Genomic DNA, 18,584 nt, shown 5'->3' on the forward strand with positions numbered 1-18,584 from the left:
CTTAGACTGCTTGTGTTGAAAATAAGATAGAATTAGAGAAACCTATTAGGAGGGCATTTCAGTAATTCAGGCAAGAGTTGATGGGATCACAAAACAGGGACGGTAGCAGTGTTGGTGTTGGGAAGTGGTCAGATTCTGGATATATTTTGAAGATAGACCCGTCCAAATTCCCACATAAGTTGTGTGAGAAAGAGAGAAATCATGCTTATTGGCCTGAATAACTGGAAGGACGGAGTTACCATTGCCCAAGATTCAAAAGACTGTGTGATTGGGAGTGGGAGGCAGAATCAGAAATTTACACATTGCAAATAACCTCTCAGGGGAATTTGAAAAAATTTACACTCCCACCAGGCATGGACGAGACAATGCATTATTCATATCCCTACATCAATGTTAACTTCTATAATCTGAGAACTCATCTTTAAATTCTGAGATATCCATAAACATTATCACTCAAATATCACCTCTTCCCCATTCTCTACTCTCTCTTTCCAGAACTTTTATTGGAAGTTTCTGTATCTATTAAGCTCTATTTCATCCATTTTCATCGCTTTTTTACTTTTCTCTGCTGCTTTGTGGATGATTTCCTTAAATTTATCTTTTAAATTACAGTTCTCTCTATCTGTTGCCTGACCTACTATTAAACTCATTTACTTTTTATTTCAATGACTATAGTCTTCACTTACAGAGGTTTTATTTGGTGTTTTAGATCCACCTGTTCTTTTTGTAGATTGGTGTGTTCTTTCTACTTTTTGTTTTATTACTTTAGGTATTTTAAACAAAATTAGTTTCTCCTTTCTTAGCATTCTATTATCTCATTTACTTGAGATGCTAATTCTCCTTTTCCTTACGTCTAATCCCTCCCTCTCCTTATGAACAATTCCCATTAAGCACTTATAGCTGCGTTGTTGTTGTGAGGTTACTCAGAATGAGGATGTCCCTTGTGCCTAGGTTGTGGAAATTATTCTAAACATTTGGTTTTGTCTCTATTTCACTTCTGGCTGCACCAGCTTCCCAGATCTGAGATGAGTTTTTCTATTCATGGCTCATGGATTGGAATTGGAATTTCCATACCCTGAGTAAATATTTTAAATCTGATCCTCACACCTGTACTGTAAAGAGGCTTGGATTTAAAATTTCTCACAGGAGATTTTCTACCAGAACACCAGAAAATCAGAATTCCTTGCCTCTTCCCTGGAGAATGGGCAAACTTTTCCTAGACTGTTTTTCACAAAGGGGCAGTTCTTCCAGTGGCCTGCTTCAGACAGTGATTTTGGTTTCTTTTCCCTTCCTGGGTGAGGACACAGGCCATGAGGAAGATGCGTCCTTGACTGGACAGTCACATCTCAGTCTCTAGGTGCCAATCTGTGTTTGATATTCCCCAGAGGACCTTGGTGTCACATTAAGCTCTTTTTTGTTTCTTTTACCTAGAAATTTCCCATTCTTTCTTTTGAGCTATGTTGTTGTGGTTTACTTTTTTTAAATTTTTGGTTAGATTTATCCAAATTTCTATCTGTTTGGAGTTGGAAGTTAGTTAGTATGATTCGTGGAGTCAGTGGTGATATTTAATAGTCTATATGACGTGTAAGGAACTTCGGGCCTCCTGAGTGCCTAAAGTATTAGTACATAAAGCACTCCTTAATTTCTGGGTTGTAGGGAAGTCTGGGATCCTGGAGGAGTAACCAAGGTAGTGGCTATTTACCAACCAAAGGCCAAGACTTTCAATATTTTAACTACCAGTACAGCTATATGGATGTGTATCAGTCAAATATCAGACAATATACAGTGAATTTTCTTATAGTTCTCTACACATAATTCATATTGTCATTTATTGCAATTAGATAAAGAACTCAAGGGAAAAACACTACCCAGGGGATAAAAGACTTGGAGAAATATTTGGTCATTAAATTATTCTAAACTACATTGAATTATATTTTTTTATTGAGGTACTATTGGTTTATAACATTATGTCAATTTCAGGTGTACATCATTATATTTCAATTTCTGTGTAGACTATATCATGTTCACCACCCAAAGACCAGTTACTGTCTGTCACCGTACACATGTGCCCTATCACCCCTAAATGGAACTATCTTAAAGTCTAGATTGTTTTGTTTCCTGAAATAAGATAGAATGGGGAAAAAAAAAACTGTTTTTTAATCTGAAATCAATTTCATGTACTCATTCTGATGCAAAATAAAATACACATTGTGAAGGTATTTAGGATTGTAGTTGCTTACATTTTAATTAGTTCCAGGCACTTCAAAATTTAATCACAATGAAAAAACCATTAGTTTATACATTTGAAAATAGGGTAATAATGTTGATATTGGCACGTACTTTCTAGAAATTGTGAAGACAATCTTGACAGGTTCAAAGGCACACAGATTATATCTGGAAGAATTGTCATTTAAATATTTGGGGAGTAAAACATCTTTTGGATAAATTTTTGTTTAACGTCAACAAATATCATTTGTACAGCAAGGTAAGGGTTTTGGTGTGCAGACTCTTCTACTTATCGAAAGTTGTGTAGTCCCTGGATCCTGAGTAAATTGTAAAACACTGTATATTTAAGCATAGAATATTTAAAGATCAATGTTCAAGGTTCTCAATGATACCTAGAGATGGGCGTTGTGTTTGTCTTGCCTAAGAAACCATTTTAAAAGACCTGTCCTGTACAAGCTTTCACTTGTAAGTTCTGAGGATCTAATATACAGCATGGTGAATGTAGTTAATAATACTATATCATATACTTGAAATTTGCTGAAAGTAGATCTTAAGTGTTCTCACACACACACAAAAAGTAACCATGTGAGGTGATGGATGTGTTAAGTAACTTGATTGTGGGAATCATTTCACAACGTATACATATATTGAATCATCATGTTGTACCCTTTAAATATATTACAATGGTATTTGTCAATTAAACCTCAATAAAGCTGGGGAAGGATAAAAAAGGATCTATCCTGCTTGTCCCTACTTTTCAATTATTTCCAGCCCTTAGGCAATCAGATTGCAAGCAAAAATTAGACCAGGAGATTAGGTTGGTTCAGAGGTTTCCAAAATTTTGTCAAAAATCACCTCTGACTCCAAAGGTTCTTCTTCTTTCCCTATGAAATCCTCACGGACAGAAATTTACTATGAATCCAGTAACTGTGGTAGATGAATTTTCACTTCAGTGCAAATTCAATATATATTTGAAAAATCATGATGTATGCAAACTATTATTAATTAAATCTATTTATTTAATATATTTCTTTGGTGCATAAGCAGATTCTGGGGATTCCTTGGAATAACTCTTTGCCTGCCAGGATCTGGAGTTAAATGTTGAAAACTACCATTTCACAGACTGTAGAAAGAAATAGGCAAAGGCTTTATAATTGATATTCAGCTGCAATTCAGCTTCCTCAGAGCCTGATCAGCTGACCCTCTGCAGGAGCCATCACCCCAATTATTCGATTATCTACTATAACAAGTTTCTCCAGGGGCCACAGCCTGTGGCTATGGATGAGATAACAACAACCATAATGATTCAGATTATAGCTCTTTCCTCTATCTCATCACACAGAACCTCAACCTCCTATATAATGCTCCTCAAATTTCTGAGAGTCCCAAGCTGTGTCTCTCTTATGTTCACGGATAAATTCAATCCCACAGAACTTTGTCCAGTCTGTCCACCGGGCATGCCCCATTTCTTTCTAGGCATCAGGGGAATATAAAATTATTCTTCAGTTCTGCCCTATGACAGGCCATGTAGATGGTTAATGACATACTAGAGCCATTATGTTCTTTTCTCAAGTGGGGACAATGCCTGACTCCCCACTCTGGGTCGTACTGTGTCTTTGGTGACCCCACGGCTCTTGGTGACCTTCGTGTCAATAGCCCTTTGACTTAATGCTGAGACCCCACCCTCCTAAGGGTTTGCAGACAGAATCTGGGTCCCAGTGCAGGATAGACACCATCTTGTCATTGCTGCCATCCCTTTCCAAAATCTACATATCAGTGTTGGCTTCTCTCCTTCCTCTTCCATCCAAAACAGAAGCCTTATTGCAAAATACCTCATGGAACCCTCTATTTAAACTGCCCCTTTATTTGTCAGGTAACTGAAACATGTTTGCATCTCAGGGAAGACACTGTCATCAATTTGAGATAATCTATTGTTGTTGAAAGAGTTTTCACATTTATTCCCCCACTGGTAACAACCTTAATGTGATTGCAACCTTAATGTGATTAAATCAAAGGGAAATTACCATTTCACTTCCAGGTTTGGAAGGAAATGTTTTTGAGAAAGGGAAATTGAATGACTTGTTTGAATGGTGAGAGATAAGCAACTTCGTGTTTTGGAAGGAAGTTTAAGGCATAGAAGGCAACTAAATTTAAAATTAGGGGTTAAGAATGGTCTGATTAGCTAACCTGAATAGGCAATAAATATTCCTAGCAAAGTGGGCAAAACTGCCTGAGAATCATGGGAAAAAGAGAATTAAAATAATTCAGAACAGCACGGAGAACAGTAAATAAACAGGGAAGATTTCTATTTTCATCTGAAGAGCAAGATGGCAGGTTGGAATGTTTGGGAACATAGGCATGGTATTATGGTTGAAAAGATTTTTCTTTCCTCATTCCCACTGTGAATTGGCATAAGGATATTTAAAGGATAAGAGCCTAAACTACCAATGTAGCTAAATCATCTGTCCATAGTGTGGTCCTGCAAGCCTCAATTTTATTTCAGATTGCTCAACTGAGACTTTTCCTGTACAATTTCCACAATCAGGTAACTTAGTCAAAACTGCTTATATAAGGAGTCATAGGAGCAGGGAAGGGGCCAGAGTGGAATCAATCAGGTCGATGAAACGAAGCAGTTAAAATTTGTTTTCATGTTGACAGAGCACTGACTTTTATTTTACATTTCTTTAATTATTTATAGAATACATAATATCTGTAAGAAAAAAATCCCAATATGGACAAAATAGTCCTTGACTTTTTCCCAAAGGTAACCAATGTAATCAGTTTGGTTGGTAAACATCAGACTTTTTTTTTTTTGGCGAGGGAGATTGGCCATGAGCTAACATCTGTTGCCAATCTTCCTCTTTTTTGCTGAGGAAGATTGGTCCTGAGCTAACATCTTTGCCCATCTTCCTCTATTTTATGTGGGACACTGCTACAGCGTGGCTTGATGAGTGGTGCATAGGTCTGCGCCCAGGACCCGAACCTGCGAACCCCAGGCTGCCAAAGTGGAGTGTGGAAACTTAACCACTATGCCACCAGGCCAGCCCCCTACATCAACATGTTTCCTATACCTATGTGTACATTCACACACACACACACACACACACATACACACACACACACGTACACATACCCACACAGTCAAAGAAATTTTATATACATATTTTGTTATCATTGTTTGTGGTGTGATTGCTTTTTATTTTATATACACAAATGGATCCATATTGATCTAAAACCTGGGCTTTTTCCTATTTCTCTTAAAAATAATTCAATGTTGTACACATTCATCCTTTGGAATAATTCAGTTTACTTGACTGTCACCTATTGAAGGAAAATTAGGTCATTTTTATTTTTCACATTACAAACTATAATGTGTTAAACACCCTCATACACACATATGAGTATACCTCTAAAATAAATTCCAAAAAACAAATTGCTAAACCAAAGTTTATATGTATTTTAGTTTTTATCAGCTGCTGCTAAATTTCCCTCCAAAAGACTATCTCAAGTTACACTCACATCAACTATCAACTGTGCATAAAAATGCCCATATAAAAGTACACCCTCGCCAAAAAAGGGTTTTATCTTTCTTTTTTACTTTTTGGCAATATGATAGAACAGGATTCCCCACATCTCTGTTTCTCAAAATCTACTCATCTTTTGAGCCAGCTCCAGTGGCCTAGTGGTTAAGGTTGGCAGGCTCTGCTTCGGCAACCAGGGTTTGGTTCCCAGGCGTGGACCTACACCACTCGTCAGAGGCCATGCTGTGGCAAAGTCTCACATACAAAATAGAGGAAGATTGGCAACAGATGTTAACTCAGGGCAAATCTTCCTCAGCAAAAAAAAAAAAATAATCTACTCATCTTTCAAGACCTGGCTTGAATGACATCTCCTTCATCAACACCTTCTCAGACCACCTGAAACTGGCCCCCCACACCTCTGAATTACTGCAGTGATTTGTTCAAACCTTTCTCATTACATATCACATTCAGATTTATATTATAGTTATTATTAGTGTGTATTCTCACTCTGCCTCTGGGTTGAAAGCAAAGCCAAAGACTCTGTCCAATTTATCTTTATATCTCCCATAGACCCTTGTTTTAGCTGCTTGTACGTAGTTGGAAGGTAATAATTTTTTAAATACATAAATACAAGAAGGAAAAAGGAAAGAGTAGAGCTCTATTCTAAATGAATAGTGTTTTATAAGGAAATTTTGTTACATATAGTTATGATTTATTCTGAAAAAATAGTGGGTATGAAAAAGGATCATCAAGTCAGAAGAAATCTCACATAAAATCCATCTCATGGTTTATATAAACATATCCATGTGTTAATTTATGTGGAAGAAAGTATTTGACTCTAACATATAATTCTTTTATTGTATATTAAGCATAATGAGCACTGTAGTTGGCATCAGAAACATTGAGTTCAAATCCTGTGTAAATCACTTATTATCTTTTGACTTCAGAAAATTCATTAATATGCTCTGAGCTTCGATTTCCTCATCTATGAAATGGGCTTAATAATACCTGTCCTACCTGCAGGATGATTACTTATTTTCACAAGAATTGTTTACTAGGTGTCTACTGTGAGTCAGGTACAGAGGCAATAAATATGAATACATGGTGGGAATCATATGGGACAGCATACACGAACACACTTTCAAATAAAAATTGATGTAGACACTTGGATTATCACACAATTGTGACAGAGTCTATTCCACCTTAAAAAGAAATTAAAGAATTGAGTACATGTCTTCTATTGAAAAATTTTATTTCAGCAGAAAAGACAAACTTCTACTGTTTTAAGAGCCGAGTTTTATGATCCACAAACTGGATATTTTCTGTGAGTGTTTTTGGTTCAAAGACCTATGTGAGCACTGGGGCATCTACAGTCTGTTTCCATTATTCACATTTAATCATACATAATTTTTTTTTTTGTAGTGAGAAAGATTGGCCCTGAGCTAACCTCTATTGCTAATCCTCCTCTTTTTGCTGAGGAAGATTGGCCTTGGGCTAATATCCATGCCCATCTTCCTCTGCTTTATATGTGGGACGCCTGCCACAGCATGGCTTGATAAGTGGTGCGTAAGTCCGTGCCCGGGATCCAAACCCAAGAACCCTCGGCCACCAAAGCAGAGTACGCAAACTTAACCACTACACCACCAGGCCGGCCCCAGGTCATTCATGTTTTTAATGATTGTTGATAAAATAAAGCAATGAGAATGCTAGGCAATATTACCATTTCCCTCTTTATATATTAAACATTTCTTGGTACATTTGGGGAAAATTTTATCTATAAAGCTATAGCAATATTAAGTCAATAGAAAATAATAAGGCCTTAGAGACATTTGCACCTGTTTTGATAGGGAAGTCTTTACTCCCAAACTTCTCAGGAGGAAGAAAAAAATGCCCTTTTCGCTCTAACACGTTGACCTTTGAGTCTGAATTAGTGCAGTATCAGTGGCAAAATCTGAACCGAAAAATGAATCTGTTAGGATTAAGGGTTTAGCTGTTGCATGGCTAAGTGGGTCAAGCTCTCTTAACTGATGGATTTAACCGATGCCACCCAAAAGACGAAAAGTTTAGATTCAGACAAACCTGCCAGCTTTCAATATTTCTAGTACGTTACTCTTTTTCCATGGGACTCACAACCTCTCAAGTTGGGGAAAGAAAAAAAAATAAATTCTCACTTCCAACTTCTTTCCTGAGCCAGCCTTATTAAAGGAAAGTGAGCACTCACTTTCATAATACCTGACGGCTCATGGGAGGCACAGTTTTATTTGATAACTGAGGTTTGAAAAATATAACCAGTACCACTAATCTGCCTTCAACCATACAACAATTTATTCCAACTTCTATGCATGCTCCAAAATACCCTTAACTCATAAGGAGAATATGAAGTTCTTCATTTGCTAAATTTGATTCACAGGGAAAAAAATAAGACTACAATGCGTCTCTTACTCATATGCAGAACATTTTAATAGGATAAACAGGTGTAAAGTGAATTCAATTTCTTGTAGCCTTAAGAGTAAAGAAATGCTTAGACACATTCATCAGCTGATGGATGCAGTTGGTAAATAGTATTTTATAAAAGCAAATCTCATACTCAAATTTTATTTCTAGAGCCCACACTGATGCCTATATAATTCCAGTAGTTGTTTCATAGATTTGTGATACATCTCACCCCTCTGTTAATTATAAGTGCAAAGCCTTAGAAATCACCTGTATTGATGTTCCTCTTGATTCTCTACCAATTTGCTTACAATGAAAATTAGAATTAGATGTAAGGGACGCCGTCAATTTTTCTAAACAACCACAGGTAAGCACATAACTGAATAGACTGGCAAAATTATCTTTATAAAAGCTTCCCTTTCAACAGAACTAGATTCTCTCGTGGCTGTGATGGATCCCCCCCACCGCCTCACAACTCTCCCCACCCTAATGCAAGTGAAAGTGTAGATGAATGCAGATTTTCCTATTTAATTTCCACAAAGTGTGTGTTCTCCTGCCTGGGTTTATATTGCTGTCTAATGAAATAATCAGCTAGTATCCAGTAGGGGAGTGGTAGTGCAAGAGGGGAGGGACCATCCTAAAAGGTCTATTATCTTGTCAATAAGTGCACAGAACTCTCATTAATGTTAATTAGATTTACCCGCCAGTATGAAGGGAAAGCTAGACCTTAAACAGCAACTTTGAAAAAACCTATCTAACAATGCAAAACATGGAGAAAAAATGAGAAATCATTCCTGCCTCCAAGCAACCTTAACTCGTGTAAAAGACATTTATGTGGCCATTAACCCAAGCAGAAATTGAACTTGTCAGCATTACATGCAGAATGTACATAAGGGTAACTGTTCATGAACAATTTCTCAAATGAATTAAATACAAACTGGATTTATCTCTAGGCGGTAGGTGTACTCTGTCCATCATCTTCTTAACAGCACAACTGGAAGAGGGTCAGGTTTTCTAGCCCTTTTATTCATGCTTGCCTTTAAGGTAGAAGACGAGGGATCAAAAAAGAACTGCTGTTGAAGATTTGGCTTATGAATAAAACTAAAAACCTAGAGCCATCCTTATCTTCTGTCTTTGTCACATGGCCCATTTCCAATCCATCAGCAAAGTCTATTATTTTCCTGAAAATAAAATTAAAATCAGACCACCTTTCTTCACCTACACCTCTACCACCCTGGTCCAAATCAACATGCGTCTCACCCAGATTATTGTAATAGCCATAACTTGGAACCTATGCCACCACATAAAGGCCAGAAAATCTCTTTTAATATGAAAGTCAACACCTGTCACTCTCTACTTATCCCCTTCAATGGCTGGCTGTTTCATTCAGAGTGAAAACCTTACAGTGGTCGTCAAGGGGGACCCCACCCTCACCCGTACCCTGCCGGAACTCACATCTTTCAATGTTCCTTCTCAGACACTTCCCTCAAGCTACACTGCCTCCTTGGGGTTCTGTGGATAAGCTAAGTGATCTCTGGCCTCAAGGCCTTTCCACTTGCTGTTGCCCTGCCCATCCCATATGAAATAGCAACCCTCCCCATCTCCCGTACTCCCTCTGCCTTTCTTCATTGTACTTTGCTCCATAAGACATAACGCCACAACAAGTATACATTTAATAATGTATCTGTCTGCAACTGTCTGCCCCCTAGTTGATGTAAGCTCCATGAGGCCATTTTGTCTGGGTTTCTGCTGTTCATCCAGCACCCTGGACAGTGCCCAAAACATAGTACACACTCAACAAAAATTTCTTGAAGGAATGAAATAAAATATTGTGGTGGTAGTTGGGAATCCATTGTATTCATTCTCAGTTACAAACAGACAGTGAACCCATTTTCTCAAGCATCTGAAGATTTCTCCATACTACATTAAGAGATTATGTAAGAAGATATAGCAATAGGTCAGCTTTGGACATCCTAATTTGGATACATTACTTTCCCAGATTTCTTTATTCATCGAATATGGTTCCCATATTGGATGTTTAAAATATCTTTTACACTCAATGACTTTTATTCCTAAATATCTTACTTGAAGCCCAGACACATTTTTTTTTTCTGTTCCAAGTCATTGAACAAAAATTTGCATATAGACGATGGCTTCTCTTTTTATTTTTGTTAACCTTGGACTGTCTCAAAATCAGAGTTGCAAAGAGAAAAGAACCAATATCATATATAACATTTTCAGAAGTGTTGGAAACCGGAGCTTTAGATTGAATGTACAGACCTGAATTATGCTATCTACCAGTTTTTGTGTGTGACATGTTGACAGAGGTTGACACTTAGTGGGTGACTACCGTGTAGTTGTCAGCTGGCATTAAGACTTGCAGTTCATTCTGCAGTCAAAATAAAGGAGGAATGGCAAAGTCCATATCTGAAATCTACACTCCAGCACTCTGGCAGCCTAAAGCATTTCGAATTGTTCTATAGTACCTAGTGCCACTCTGCTTTGCTGAGCATGGAGATGGACACGTTTAACAGGATATCTATTAACTATTCACACCTAAGTGCATTTTGTTCATTGTGGTAATAAAAAGTAGATTTTTATGATCAAACTTTTATGTACTTTTCTTATGTTAATTACAATCATATATAATAGAAAATAAGCAAGAAGGGAAATCAGACAGAGAAAGTATCTGAAAGAAGAGAGCAAGTATTATGATTTTAGTAGTTCAGAGAAATGCAAAAGAAAGCTGTAAACCTATTGGAAAAGGGTTCAAAGGGTGGGAAATTTTTTTTATATTTTGCAGGGTTTTTTAATGCTTGCTCCTTGTCTAGTAGGATATATTTCGTGTTCTTAAAAATACTTACTTGAAAGTCTACAATATTACCATATTATATTGTGTGCTATTATAGTCACAGAAGTAGACTTTCTAAAGAACTGTGGTTTATTCCATCCTTGTCATAATGTCTATCACGAGTAGAGCAAGATTTTAAATTCAAAAGTAATTAGGGGTGTGATCTGTGGAAATACTCTTATATTGTTATAACGCTATGTATGTTGTCTTTCCTTTGGAACTGAATTATTATGCATTTCTAAATTGGGACCTTTTTCTTCTTCTCCTCTTCCTCTTCCTTCTCCTTTTCCTTCTTCTTCTAAATCATAGAGGTTGTGCTTGCTTCGTTTCTATAATGAATAAGAGCCTTATCTGGAAATTGTTGCATAGCCACACTGCATTTTTAGGTGGACTTGGAAATTTGGTTTCTTCTTTCCCTTGTAAGCGAATGAATAGACTGAGAAAGTCTTCTACCCGTCTGATGCTAGTAATTGAATCACTGTACAACACCTTAAACAAAGAAAATTCAGAGCAGCAGCAATTAAATTATGTTCGTATGTTCCAGAGACTAAGCTCTTCACAGACAGAGAATGAGGAGACAAAATGGTGTAAAATGGTGGACGCTGATATCAGGAAGGGAAGAAAGACGACATTAGATTAGGCCTTGAGCTAGGCCATCCTACAAAGAACTGAAAAGAAGTAGTGACTCAGACTTGGCTTAAGTTGTTTCCACTTTGGGTTACTTCCAACTCAGCCAACCAACAGTGCAAAGGATATTTGAGATCAAGATACAAGCGTGGACAAGGCTTCCTAAGTTTTCTTAGAGAAGGATCTCGGGTTTGGAAGTCAGTTGAGCTTGCACAAAGTGAACAGCCAGACAGGGGAGTCCAGAGCAGAGCTCTTACTGTACTTTTACCTCTCAGCCAGGGAAGGGACCGCATCAGCACCCTAGAGTCTTCCTACTAACTGAAAAGGCCTCTTTGTCCTAGGCTATAGGTACATACGTTCAGCAGTTATATTGACCATGGCCTAATGGGGCCACTCATGCTAGTGATGTCACATTAATAACTCATTTGACTCACACAATGACCCTGAAAGGAAGATTTTATTTTTATCTTTATTTTACATATGAAGATACTAAAGTATAATGGGTGATATTGGATTAATGGTGGTAGTTACCACTTATTGTGTATTTACTAATTGCTGGTACTGTCCTAAGCACATTATATATGCTATCAAATTTAATCTGCAATATAGCCCCATGAGGTGGATGCTCTTATCATTGTGTGTGGTTTGGGTGATGATCATCATCATCATCATCTTTGCGAAGGTCAGGGCATCATACTTAAGTACTGAATACAGAAGGAAGATATTTTATACCCACACTCCCTTATATACATGGGTGAGCATGCTCGCACCCACACACACGCACACACACCTTCCCCACCACCATCATATCTTACCACTGAGGCTGTCCTCCCAGGTCAATGGATACAGCAAAATGCCAACAATACCTATTCATATTTAGCTCTACACATCTAAGGTAGAAAATAATGTATGTGAAGAAGGTTTATAAACCACGAATAGCAATATAAATTCAGGTTTATATATTTGTTAAACTTTTTATTCAACTTTATTGAGGTATAATTTACATGCAATAAAATTCACTCATTTATGTGTATATTTCAATGAATTTTGACGCATTTACAGACCATGTAACCACTACCACAATTAAGGTAGAGAACATTTTCATCACCTCAAAAAGTTTGCTTGTGACCCTTCCCAGTCAATCCTACCCAACTCTCCTCCCAGACAACCATTGATCTGCCTTCTGTCACAATCGATTAACCTTTTCTAAAATATCATTTAGATGGACTTAGACTGTATATACACTTTTGTGTCCACGTAGTTGCATGTATTAGTAGCTCATTTCTTTTTATTGCTGAGTATTATTCCACTGAATACATATAACACAATTTGTTTATCCTTTTACTAACTGATGGATATTCAGTTATTTTCGGTTTAAACTATTGTGAATAGAGTTGGTATGATCATTTGTGTACAAGTCTTTGTAAGGACATATGTTATCATCTCTCTTGGGTAAATACCTAGAGGTGGCATTCCTGAGTCATGTAGTAAATATACATTAATTTTATAAGGAACTGGAAAACAGTTTTGTGAATTGGTTATACCACTTTAAATTCCCACCAGCTATCTGAGAGTTTCAGTGGCTCCACATCTTCATCAACACTTGGTTTGGTTAGTCTTTTTAATTTACCCTTTCTAATGAGTGTGCAGTGATGTCTCATTATGGCTTTAATTTGCTTTTCTCTGCTGACTAATGATATTGAGCTTTTTTTCATGTGCTTATTAGCTATTTTTATATTTTTCTTTGCAAGTGTCCATTCACATTTTTTGCCCTTTTATATTGTTTGTCTTTTATTAGCGAATTGAAAGCCTTCGTTATATATTCTGGATACTAGTCCTTGGTCAGTGGCTTGACTTTTCATTTTCTTAATGATTAATTTTGATGAATGTTAATTTTCATAAAGTCCAATTTCTTTTCTTTTATGGTTTCTTCTTTTTGTGTCCTAAGAAATATTTACTTATCCCAACGTCATGACGATTTTCTGTTTCCTTCCAGAAATTTTATAATTTGAATTTTTATATTTATTTCTATCACCTATTTTGAGTTAATTTTTGTTTATAGTTCATGCTTAGGGTCTAGAACATTTTTTTTCTGTATAGATATACAGTTTTTCCAACACTCTATTGAAAAGAGCATTCTTTTCCCGTTGAAGTACTTTGGCACCTTTGTCGAAAATCAATTGACCACATACGTATGGTTCTGTTTCTTAGGTTGGTATTTTTAGTTTAAACATTGCAGATAAATATTGGATGAAGATTTTTTTTTAATCTTCTTAACCATTAACTGAAAAATTTATCTCACAGGTTTTGAGTAGGTGAATCTCTAAAATCACAGTTTTCTTATCCTACGACATTAATAAAACAAGGTTTGGAGGAATTCTTATTTCTCACATTTCCAGATAAGGAGACTTCCACTGATTATCCCCCTGGGAGAGGAGAGGGCAGAATTTAGTTTTTTTACAAACATTTCTAGTTTCTTTTCTCACCTCCTTCCTCGCCAGTACTTATCACAGAGACTGTAGCTAATTTGAATTGATAAGAGCCTGAGACCCAGGCCTCTCTGAAGAAGTGACATTTGGGACCACATTTGAAAAGAGAGAATGAACCAGGAAAATATCTGGGAGACCATCCCAGACAGAAGGATAGCCAGTACAAAGACTTAAGGTCCTCTTACCAACCTGAGAGTGCTTCTGTGGTAGAATTAATAGAGGTGGGACTATGCATGGGAGGAGGGGCCTGATGATATAGAGGACAGTCTGACTGTAATATAAAATATGATATAGCGAGTGGAAGGACAAGTTTGGAAAGACCACATGGGTATAGAAAAGGAGCTTGAATACTAGATTGAGCAGATTAGCTTGAATTGGTAGGCAGTAGGGAACCACTTAACTAAGGGCTTCCATGACAGAAAGGGTGTTTTAAGAAGATTTATTCAGAGCTATCTTGTGTACAGTCACCACTGAATAATTAACTCTTTAATTAAATTGATTTTCAAAGTGAGTTTGAGTCAGGAAAGGGTTAGGTGGTACCAGATCGGGAAGCTATTGCAATGATGTAAGCTAAAATGATTTCCATGGAGACTAGAATGAAAAGAACCAAACAAGATGGTATTATATATCAAGAATCAGTACCACTAGGTAATTGAAATATAAGAACAACAATTCATATTATCATAATATCATATAAGTGTCTTCAATTTCCGATGGATACCCATATCAAAAGTTGTATGCCCATCTCTCATGGTGTATCTACACCTTTTTAATGTATGTTCCATGAGGGCACATGTTTTTTCTGTTTATTTCACTGCTGTATTTCAAGAAGTGTAGAAGAGTACCCAGCACATAGTAGGTATTCAATAAATGTTGGGTGAATGAAAAGTATTCAAAGGTCAGAAAAGTCATCTTGAATCTGAAAAGGGTACTAAAAAATGTAGGATCACCATCACTATGCCAGGAGGTTACAGGATATTTCTTTGGTTGGTTGCACAAATGCAAAGAACACATCACATGGCATTCCTCAGATTCCCAAAGTTAAAAATGGTTTGAGGAGGAGCTGAATGTCCAGGCCCCAAAAAAGCTACACTACACAATAGATTTCAGATGCTACAAGCATTGCTTTATGAATCGTCCTACAGATGTGTTATATTTATCTAGGCTACATACATTTCAGATCAACAGGCCACATATATTTGTTAATTCAAACCCTTTTCTATTTAGAAGGCAGTCATGTCAGTAAGAACTACTGCTGTAGGATAATATCTAACAGCAGAAAGAAATGGTCAGTTTCTTTTCAATGTTAAGTGAGAGCACAACTCTGTAAATCACTCTTACTAAAATAATGGTATTTGGAAAGTGGTCTCTTATGCTTTTTTACTTCAGTTGGCATTGCTGGAAGGACCTACCTCCTGTGTAATCTGACACAGCAGGACTGGATGCCAAGACACATGCTGCATTATGAATGTTTCAGACCGTTTGCTTTAGTGTAAATCCACGTGGACTGTGTAAAGATGCCGTTCTGCATAGTTTATTTTGTCTCTCGGCCATAGAGCACTAAGCCCTGGACATTACTGTGTACAATGGGTTTTGAATTCCATGCCCATGGACCACAGCCAACATCACACACAGAAGTTAATGACCGATTGTTATCTTAGCCCATAGCTTGCATTCCTTTTGATAAGACTATTTCAGCAAGGGGGTGGATCACAAAGTACAGGATTAATTAAGGTCAAATCCCAATGAAATGTGCAATCTATTTTCTCAAGGAAAGAACTTGGAAGAATCACAGGGTGAATTTTATATACCAAAACCCAATTTTTAAAATAATGTTTAATTACACTTGAAGCTTAATTTCCTTCTTGTTTAAAGAGACAGAACAGTAATGCAACATAATTTAGATGTGCCTGTATATCAGCAGATGGGAAACATTTATCATTGCTCTGAACTACTGTCATTTACAATGGTGATGAACCACTCTGAACATCCTAACAATCCAAGCACAACTAAATCATCTGACTATGCTGACACTACTTTATTAACATCTGACAGTAAAATTTGGTCTCTGGGAAACCATTGAATTTGGGTCCAGTGGTATACTGTTATTTAAAAATGTGGGTTTTGATGGAGAATGATTGACGAAGTCAGCCTTGTGGCTCAATGCACTAATCATTCTAGTTTTAATGCATTGCAAAAATGCCAGTCCCGACTGGGATTCTAACTCAAGATAAGATTGTGCTGAATTTCTGGATCTCTTATAAGATGTAATTTTCTTCTGGGATTGTAATGCCATTTTCTCCTAATTATCTTTTGATAATTTTTCCTATCATATTATGAAGTCCTTTAGAAGAAATTAACTTTCTTTGTTGGAACTCTTACGTAAGCTCCATTGAGCTCAAGTCCTTTGCATATTTCAGGCTTTCTCTCATGCTATTAGAAAGGTAAGTTTTAGTTAAAGATTATACTTTCAGAATTTTTCAATGAAAGTTGTCTTCCTTCATTCCTGAATATGGTGACATAATCTTCCCTGTTCTGATTCCATCTTCCCTTATATGAGTAGCTGCAGGGATGATTAAGTACCTCGGCAGAGAAAGTTGGAGTGCAAAAAAGTTCAAAGAGAAATTAAATGACAGGTTTATATGTGTTTTTGTGTGTTTTTGTTTTTTAGGACTCTATCATCAAACAATAAGAGTTAGCCTTTCTAGCTGCCGGGTAGTTTGTAAAACTATGTAAACAGTTTGGAATGTAAATATCATTCTAAATTAAGATTAGATTAACTCTATCAATAATACAGAAACGATCTGAGTAAATACCACTTGCTTTAATTTTGTAAAATTCTCGAAATGTTTGAAGTTGCACAAGTCCTCTAATAGTTATGGGCTTCAGTTTCTGCTGGTAACTGCCTCGAAGGGTGTCTTCCATGACCTCAAGCCGGGAACGCATGGCCCTCCCATGTGCTCCAAACCACCCTGAGTTTACCCCTGAGAGAAAATCTGGCACATGGGATATTCATCCCCCATGTGTGTCTACTGGATTGTACATTACAGAAGCCAGAGACAGACTCTCCTTCAGTATCATATTCCCAGAATCTAGCAGAATACATGTATGACGTAGAGTAGAAAATCAAGCAATAGTTACTAAATAAAGGAATTACTTATTCAGTACACAGAGCTAATGTATGATTAAGTGACAGTATGTAGATGAAGGTGTTCTGAAAAACTGTCCTTGTAGAAACAGCACATTAATTCAGTAAAATAATGGGGAGACACAAGTATAACCATAAAGATCCTTGAGGGTAAGAATCAAAGCTTGGCATGTTTTGCTTTGTTTTGGGATTTGTTTGGTTTTTTTGGTTTTTTGGTTATTGTTATCACTTTTAACTTCAGAACTGAGCATAGAATCCTACACATATTATACCCTGCAAAAATTATTTTTGTTATTTGGCAATAATATACTAAACTCGAAGGTCACTTCTTCAAAGAAAGCTTTCCTCAACTCTCCATCTAAACTGGCTGTCCTAGTGTACTCACTTCTGGTCCCAGAGATTTTTGTCCTGGCTCTTATCACACTTGGTAATTGCAGGGATCTATGAGTATCTGTTCACTGTCCATCTCTCTCACTGAATAACTAGTTCCCTAAAGGCGGGGACAGTCTCTGTTTTGATAACCCTGTGACTCCAGCATCTGAGACAGTCTCTGTTACAACAAGAGTTACCCAATACATTTGAAGAAAGGAAAGGGAGAAGGAGAGAATTAGGGAGGGAGCTAGGAGGAAGAGAGAAAGGAATAAGATGATATGCTTAAATTTGAATTCAGTTAGTGAATTTAATAAAATCGTGGTTCCATTAAAGCAACAAAGGGTATCCAGCTTTGTTAGTACATCACCTGCACATCAGCATCCTACACTGTGCCTTTCCATTTTTTTTCTTTTCACGTGGGAGGGGGACTGACATATCAACAAAAAGTTGAAAGAAAAAATTTTAATTCAGATTACAAATTTTGCATTGTTGGTGATATATTCTCATGTAAAATAGTCCAAATAGATTTTTTAAGGCCTTCGGATGTAGAAATATATGGAATTTGGGCAGGTAATAGATATAATAGCCATATACAGCTTACGTTAGTACTTAAATTTTCCGTATAAAATGGACAATAAGAAAAATCAATGCCTATCCCCTAAAAATGCAAAATTAAAAACAAAACCTAACACTTACATCCTTTAAACTGGAATTTTGTACTTTATACACAAAGGCAAATGAGAAATGTCAAATAAAGTTCAAGAGCAAGTTACGCAAATGGAAAATTAATGGCTTTATTTTTCTCCGTGTTAGGCATCATTTCCTAAACATCTGAAGCAAAGTGTATATTTAAACCACATTTAGATTTATCTTTGACATCTTTTTAAAGAAGAAATAGGAATTAAAATGCAATTTGT

Source organism: Diceros bicornis, chromosome 29 (assembly GCF_020826845.1).
Source record: "Diceros bicornis minor isolate mBicDic1 chromosome 29, mDicBic1.mat.cur, whole genome shotgun sequence".
Classification (NCBI taxonomy): Eukaryota; Metazoa; Chordata; class Mammalia; order Perissodactyla; family Rhinocerotidae; genus Diceros; species Diceros bicornis.